Source organism: Herpailurus yagouaroundi, unplaced genomic scaffold (genome assembly GCF_014898765.1).
Source record: "Herpailurus yagouaroundi ecotype Mexico unplaced genomic scaffold, PumYag 77, whole genome shotgun sequence".
Taxonomy (NCBI): Eukaryota; Metazoa; Chordata; class Mammalia; order Carnivora; family Felidae; genus Herpailurus; species Herpailurus yagouaroundi.
In genome coordinates this window covers 7,756,010-7,763,011 of record NW_024412388.1, presented here as the reverse complement: position 1 = coordinate 7,763,011, position 7,002 = coordinate 7,756,010, and the positions used below count along the sequence as shown (strand labels likewise).

Sequence of the window (7,002 nt, the reverse complement as noted above, 5' to 3'; positions counted from 1 at the left end):
GTCAACAAGCCCCTTCTCTCTTCTCTGCCATCGGCCCCGTGACATCTCTCTTGCCCAGGCCACCATGGCCATTTCCACCCCCCCTCCGCCGGCAGGGGTGGGGCAGTGGGTGAGGCTGGGTGGAAGCAGACACAGCTTGGACCCTCTGATGGATATCCCTGCATCTCCCCTCCTCCCGGCTCTGCCCCCCCCACCCCCCCGCCCCCGCTCTGCCTCTGCTTCTCCAGGCCTCCCGGCCCAGGTCCTTTGCCAGGCCTCTGGTCTTCGAGAATCCTCTCGGCTCCGCTGTCTGCTTCTGGGACTCTGACTAATGAAGGGCTCATGGGGCCAGCTTGGATTTGGGGAATAAGACAGTCCCCTGGTTCCACCGGATGGTTCTCAGAGCAAACCATCACTCCTTTGCTTGCCTAGGAGGCTTTGGGGAAAGATGATGGTGAGCACTTCAGGAGATGGAGAGACGTGATACAGGCCGCGGGGCAGTAAGCCGGAGAGAAGCCTCCGTGAGGCAAGATGGCTTAGCCTCACAGGAGACTCGCATGGGGGAGGCAGGAGAAAATGCGAGCTGGCTGCTCAGGTTAGTAGGAAAGGGCTCCCTCGGGTGCGTTCCAGATGGGCACCTCCTCATCCAGCATCAGGCAAAGGAGCCAGTCCGTGCCAGCTGCCCCGTCCCGGGCGCTCAGTGAGTCCCGGCCCCGTAGGTCCTGGCTGGGGCTGCCAGCCTGCAGACCCAAAGCCCGGTCAGCTGAATCTTTATTCACAACAGGATGGATGTCGGGTTGAATACATTAGTGTCAGGCCGGAGGAGCGGGACGGAAGCTCCCCTTAGCGCTGGTGGTACTTCCTCTCTCCCGCACTGTTCCCCCCTCCCCGCCCCCACTCTCTGTCCATCATCTTCTCCTCCTGAGCATCCCCTCCTGCCATCCCTCCATCACTCCGAAGGGCAGGCTTTGGCAACAGGGGGGCCGGACTAGGTCCTTCCCACCCTCTCCCAGGGATTTTGGGGGTGGGCAGAGGGCACAGCAGGGAGAAGCCACGCAGCGAATTAAAGTTTGGTGATTGTCAGTGTCAGGAGAAGCTAAATAACCCTGTAACTAGTATGAAGGTGAAGTCACGGCCTGCTGCACATGGAAAATATGAGTGCTCTGGGAGACAGGGAGAGTGAGCGGCAGAGTCTGCCCGCCGTGGTGGGCAGCCTCCTCTCCAGGGACCCAGCCAGAGAGGCAGGAGGAGGGCCATGCCCTCTCCCATCGCTACCAGGGAACAGCCGCCCAGGACCCCCTCCACATATGAGGGGCAGCTCAGCTGCTTAACAACCTGCTGGCCCAGCACTGGGGACCCGGGCAGATTTCCGTAGGCACCCAGCAATATACACTCGTGGATGCCAACCCATCCGCCTGGGGCCATGTCAGTCCTTCCTCGCTCGTCCCTACTAGTGCTTACTCTGTGCCAGGCTGTGTGCTTTGCCCTGTAGGACAACTCTGTGCAGTAAGTGCTATTGTTCTTCGCCCCCCCTTTTGTCCCCACTTTTTTATAACCCACTTTACTGAGCTATAGTTTACACGCAGTGTACAATTCATTGGCTTTTTAGTATATTCCCAACATCGTATGGTCGTCACCACTATCTAATTTTAGAATGTTTTCATCACCCCAGAAAGAAACCCCGTACTCATTAGCAGTCACTCCACCTTCCATCCCCAGCCCTGGGCAATCACAAATTATTCTCTTTGATGCTGAGAAAATGGAGGCTCAGAGAGGGTCAACAACCTGATCAAGGCGGCACAGCCAGTGAGTGATAGAGCCGGGGTTCAAACCCAGGTAGCGGGACTCCAGAGTCACTGCTCCTCGAAGGACCGCCCGATGTCTTGGCTGCGCCCCCCTCCCCCCAACATGCCCTGCTACACGTTGCTAACAGCCCGGGCTCAGGCGTGTGTGAGCACCATCCAGACACGTAGGCCCGGGCGGCAACACGCATCTCTCTCCCGAGGTAGACTTGCGAGTCCATACAGAAAAATCTCACACCCCTCGGAAGGACAGCCAACGTCCCCTCCTCTTGAACCTTCTCTTCCAAGCCCAGCTCCTGGAAGGGAGGGTTGGCTGGCACAGGAACCAGCAGCAACAGGGGAGCTAAAGTGGCCAGCGAGACCTAGGTGGTTTGAGAGTTTTAAAAGGAGAAATCCCCATATCGCCTGTAGCCGATCACTGTAACTAAAATCCAATGCCAACACAACATTCCAGAACAGGTCCCGCCCGGGTTGGGGCCACCGGCTAGGCCTTGCTGTGCCCACAGGAGGACTCAAGGAACTCAGCTCCCACATCACACTTACTCTCTTTCCTTCTGACTCTCACTCTGTCCTTTGCTTCTCCTGTCCTCCCCCCCCACCCCCCGCCGCCTCTTTCTTCCTTACACTCCTGCTTTCACTCCCCCAAACTTCAAACAAACAGACAAACGTTTGTGGCCATCCTCTTGACTCACAAAATTTGGGAATTAACGTGAAACTCTTGCTGCCTCTGATAAGGGATGAATACAGGGAGAGACAAAGGGAAAGGCAGGCCAGAGAAGGAGTCTGTTGGATTTGGTTTGGGGTTTTTTCCTCCTTCTTCTCGCTCCCTCCAAAGCGGAGGATCCGGCCGGGCCAGTTTGGATATTTATTAAGAAAAAGCCAAAGATAATTAACTTTTTTGTTTTTGTTTTGTTTGCGGGTGCCTCCCCTGCTGGCACTGCTGACTGCCTGGCAAATTAAACCTGCTCCCTGCCCCGGCGGCGGCTCTGCTGTTGGCTGTCCCGACACCGCCGGGGCCCATCAGCTGCCCACCCGGCCACCCACCTTGGGTTTCAGACCTAGGGTCGCTTTATGCCACCACCGATGCCACGTCCCCAGGCTCTTGTGACTTCTAGAGCAGCCTTTAGAGCTGGGTAAGTGGCCTGCGGGGAGACAGAGAGGAGGGCTACTGTTGGGGTTGTGGCCAGCATTTCCCTCGGAGGAGAAGGGGTGAAAGCGTAAGGGCTGCCAGGGGGGCCAAGGCACACCCTCCGGCCAGTTCAGGGTTGTCAGCTTTCCAGAAGAGGGTGAGGAGAACAGAGAATGAGCTGCGAGGGCAGGAGAGGCCAGATTTGGGCCGTGCCCACCACCAGCTTTCTCCTGGGAGGCCGCTACACTGCGAGGACCCGCGGCCCCTGGGAACGCTCTGGAGGAGACTTGGGGCCACAGCACCATCCCCTGGTATCTGTCCGCCCTCAACACTGCCCCCCCGCTCCCCCTCCCACCTCTGGTGCAGCCTAGGCCCCGCGGAGTGGTCGGGGAGCCGGCACTGCCTCGGGTCTGCTGCCTTAGAACCACGCAGAGCCCTGAGGCCGAACTCCGACCTGAGCCCGAGCCCTGTCCTGTCCGTGGGCCAAGTGACAGACCTCTCGATGGGCAGACAGAGTTGGGAGCCAGGACGGCCAGTGAGGAAGGCAGGTCCTCTTGAGGGGCCAGCCAACCCCAAGCTTGGAGTTGGAGGTGTGGTTTGCCCCTCTGCTAAATTAATATGCCTCGGCCCCTCCCCTGGCAGAGACCTCTCCTCTGTCCCCCCCAGCTTCATCCGCAGCTGGGCAAGGAGGTAGCGATGTGAGGTCCTTCCAGGAGGGGAACCTGCTTGGGAGCTGGGCACAGAAAGGAGGGCATTTTTTTTCAAGGATTTTGCTGGCCCTTTTTTTTTTTTTTTCTCTGAAATATAAGGATGTGCAATTTTTTTGGTTTCAATTTAGCATTGGAGAATTTTATAATTTAGTAATTAAAATCTCTGATAGGCTTTAGAAATTGCGGCTAATTGAATTTAATGGGAAGATGATTTTCAATTTTATTTGATTACCGGGACCCCTGGCATCGGTATTTATGGGAAAAAAATGGGAAATGTGCTGTGTGGGCTAAGATGGCATAATTGAATTAGGGATAATCGGATTTCTCCGTCATGAATTTCACTATAATTTTCCTATAATTTTCCATTAGATATCTAGTTTACAAATATTCACAAAGAAATGAAGCTCTTTCGGAATGGAGATTGCTGGCTAACAGGATTACGGGGCCGGGCGTGTGGTTGTGCCAGCCTCTATACCGCCATAATGCGATCCCTGTATCTGCCTTCTACTTAGCTTAAGCCTGGCCTCAGCCGTGCGCTCCCCCACCCACCCCACTGCTCCTCTCTGTCCCTGTCTGCCCCCTGCCCCGACACCCGCCCGTCCACGGCCCGCGACTCCTCGTGCCCTGGCAGACGGTCCCGTCCCCATGCCCCGGCGCTTCCTGTCCGCACTGTGCGCACTCGACGTTCACCCGGACAGCCCTCCCTCCCTCAGCCTGAGGAGCACACTCACACGCAAACACACGGACTCCCTCGCAGGTGCGAACATGCTTATTCACATGCACACACACTCCTTTGGCCAAGGCTTCTGTGCCCTGGCCCAGTCGCCTCAGAGGGAACCAGTTTATTGGGATCCTGGGGTGGGGTGCAGGAACAAAAGGAGCTTTGTTCAAGTTTATGTGAAAGTTACAAATTCAGAATGAGAGCAGATAAAGCCTGAGATATCTGGTGTGTAAACAGGCTGGTGAGTGAGAAGGCCCCGGGCTCGGGAGGGGGAGAGAATGAGTGGGCCCTCTGGGGGTGTGAGCAGACCGGGAGCCAACCATGGAAGCCGGCCTGGGGAGCGCCGCCGGTTTCCCCTGGACTCGTGTGAGGGGCCTGGTGGGTGGGCTCGCTGTGCACAGCTCCCCATTTGCTCTGGGGGTGGGGCGTACAAGGACGAGCCAGCGTCTCTGGGCCCAGGGCCTCAAGACTGGGAGGGATGGTGGCATTGGGCTTTCCGTCCCCCGAATCCCAGGCACAAATGTCCTCCCTGTGGCCTGGCCTCAGGGTACAAGAGGTGTCACCACATCGGGGTCCTCAAGGCAAAAATGGGCCACAGCCTCAGAGATGCCAGAGATGTGGGCCTCTCCCCTTCGTACGAGCACACACCCAAAGAGAAAGAAAGAGAACTCTGGGGACCCCTCCATTGTGCAGCCTCTGACTCACACCTCATGCATGATCTTGATGCCTCAGCCTTCTTTCTCCTCAGACCTTCTCGAATCGTAACATGCCAAGATGGCCTCATTCTCTGTGCCTCCCTGGCCTCTTCTCCACTCTTGGACAAGGCCTCTTAAGCCTGCAATGGCTGATCGCGGCCATCGCCTGGCCAGCCCACGCATCCCTCCACCACTTTGCTTGATGGGTCCCTCTAGCTGGCCCTGTGTGTTCTGTGTCCTTCCAGCTGTCCAGCCTTTGTCAGAGGCCCCAAAGTCACCGTGCAGCCAGTCCAGTTGGCCTTGTCTGGGGAACTGAAAGGCATGCCCTCCCATGCCCTGACCACCATCGGCAGAAGCCACAAGGACATTCAGAGACAGCCAGTGGGCCGTGTGGGTCACATACGCAGGGGACTCCTGATAACGCACATCATCCAACAAACCCTGAACTCGTACTCTTACGTCTTCAGGCTCCCTTCCACACCCGGTTGCCCAGGTGGAGAAGCAGGCACTCAGGATTGGGGCTTGGGATTAACTGCCTGTTGTGACAACCCAAAGCTGTAGGCCTTACTTTGGAGAGCCACAGGTGAGAGCACCCGGAGGCATGTAGAGACTCCAGAGTAGTTCTGGACGCAGAGGTCCCCTCTCCAAGATCCCACGTGCGGAACAGAGCCCAGGGTCTTCTGTGCATGATTGCCCTGTACCAGCACATGTCCTAACCTCCAGGTAGCACGTGGCTTGGCCTCTGCTCCTGTATTCAGAGCGTTGGGGTCACGGGATGCTCAGTAAAGCTTCTGGGCCTCTCCAGCTACTCTTCCTCCAAAGGGACAGGGCAGGCCTGAAGGGTGGAGGGTTGTGTGTGACAACCAGCAAAGGGGGTTGCCAAGAGTCAGCAGGGGAGGGCGGTCAAATAGGGGAGAGATGCAAACCTCCTCCTTGTGAGGCCATTTGGAGCTAAAAAGAAGATGAAGAAGAACAATAAGGGGAAAGTGGGAGAAAGAGTAGATTGGTTTTTTTTCTCTGACTTCTTTGCCCCAAGGTTTCCCTGGGCACCTCCCTTGGCAAAGTAGAAATACTGCAGAAATAGGCCAGTGCCATTTTGCTGAATGCTGCCCAAAGACCAGAGAAAACCCAGGGTCTATTCTGTTCCCCTCACTGAAGGCAGTGTGGCCTTCCCTGAAGCAGGAGGAGAGGAAGGCAGCAGAATGGTTACACAAGGAGCAGAGGGAGAGCTAGAGACAGTAGGATCCAGGTACTGTACCAGCTAAGCTGCCCACGTTCCTGTTCCAGCTCGCCTGGCTGTCTCCTTCCTTGAACACCCCCCCCCCCCAAATCCAATGGGTAACTTGGATCACTAAAATTTAAGGAATTCCACATACCTGTCTGCAGCAGGGACGTCTGGGGGACAGGAGACCCACAAAAGTGCTTTCGGGGGGCGGGGGGGGGAGTGCCTTCCAGGGACAAGGAGAGCACAAGGAGTCCTGGTCCAGAGAGGAACTGGCAGGCAGGAAATGCCGCGGCTGTGGGGCAGGTGGCTTGACCCTGGCTCCTTGGTTCGGGAATACCTCTGCCCTCTGTGCCCGGATCCTTACTGGGGCATGGCAGAGGAAACAGGGTGGGAGGGAAGCCCACGTGATGGCATGGATCTGTGTTGGGGTGCTCCGAGTAAAGGCTGCCCAGGGGGGTGAGGGAAAAAAGAGGTGCTGGACTCCCCTCACGGCCCAATTGAGGGGCTGGGGGCTGCACTTTGGAGGAGGTGGAGGAGGAAGAGGAGGAGGAGAAAGGCCGGGAGAGCAGAGATGTGTAGGCCGCCAGGGTTGGCCTGGGTCGGGAGGGCACCAGGGCCCAGTCAGGGCAAAACCAAGAGGAAGTGGCTGAAGCCTAGGGTCCTGGCTCTCCTGGAGCCTGCAGCGGCGGCTGGCTTGCAGAGCAGCTCGAGCGGACTCACGTGTCCCGGGCCACCCCCGGC

The 7,002-nt window shown here is 57.3% G+C and overlaps 1 protein-coding gene across 1 annotated transcript in view; it reads left to right on the top strand.

Moving 5' to 3' along the window:
* The first annotated feature begins 286 nt into the window (after positions 1-286).
* The window catches only part of CASZ1 (castor zinc finger 1), a 62,668-nt gene continuing 55,952 nt past the window's right edge, over positions 287-7,002 (top strand). Inside the window, exon 1 of the mRNA XM_040471513.1 lies at positions 287-2,914. The gene's annotated coding sequence lies outside the window, so the exon portion shown is untranslated. The remainder of the gene's footprint in view (positions 2,915-7,002) is intronic.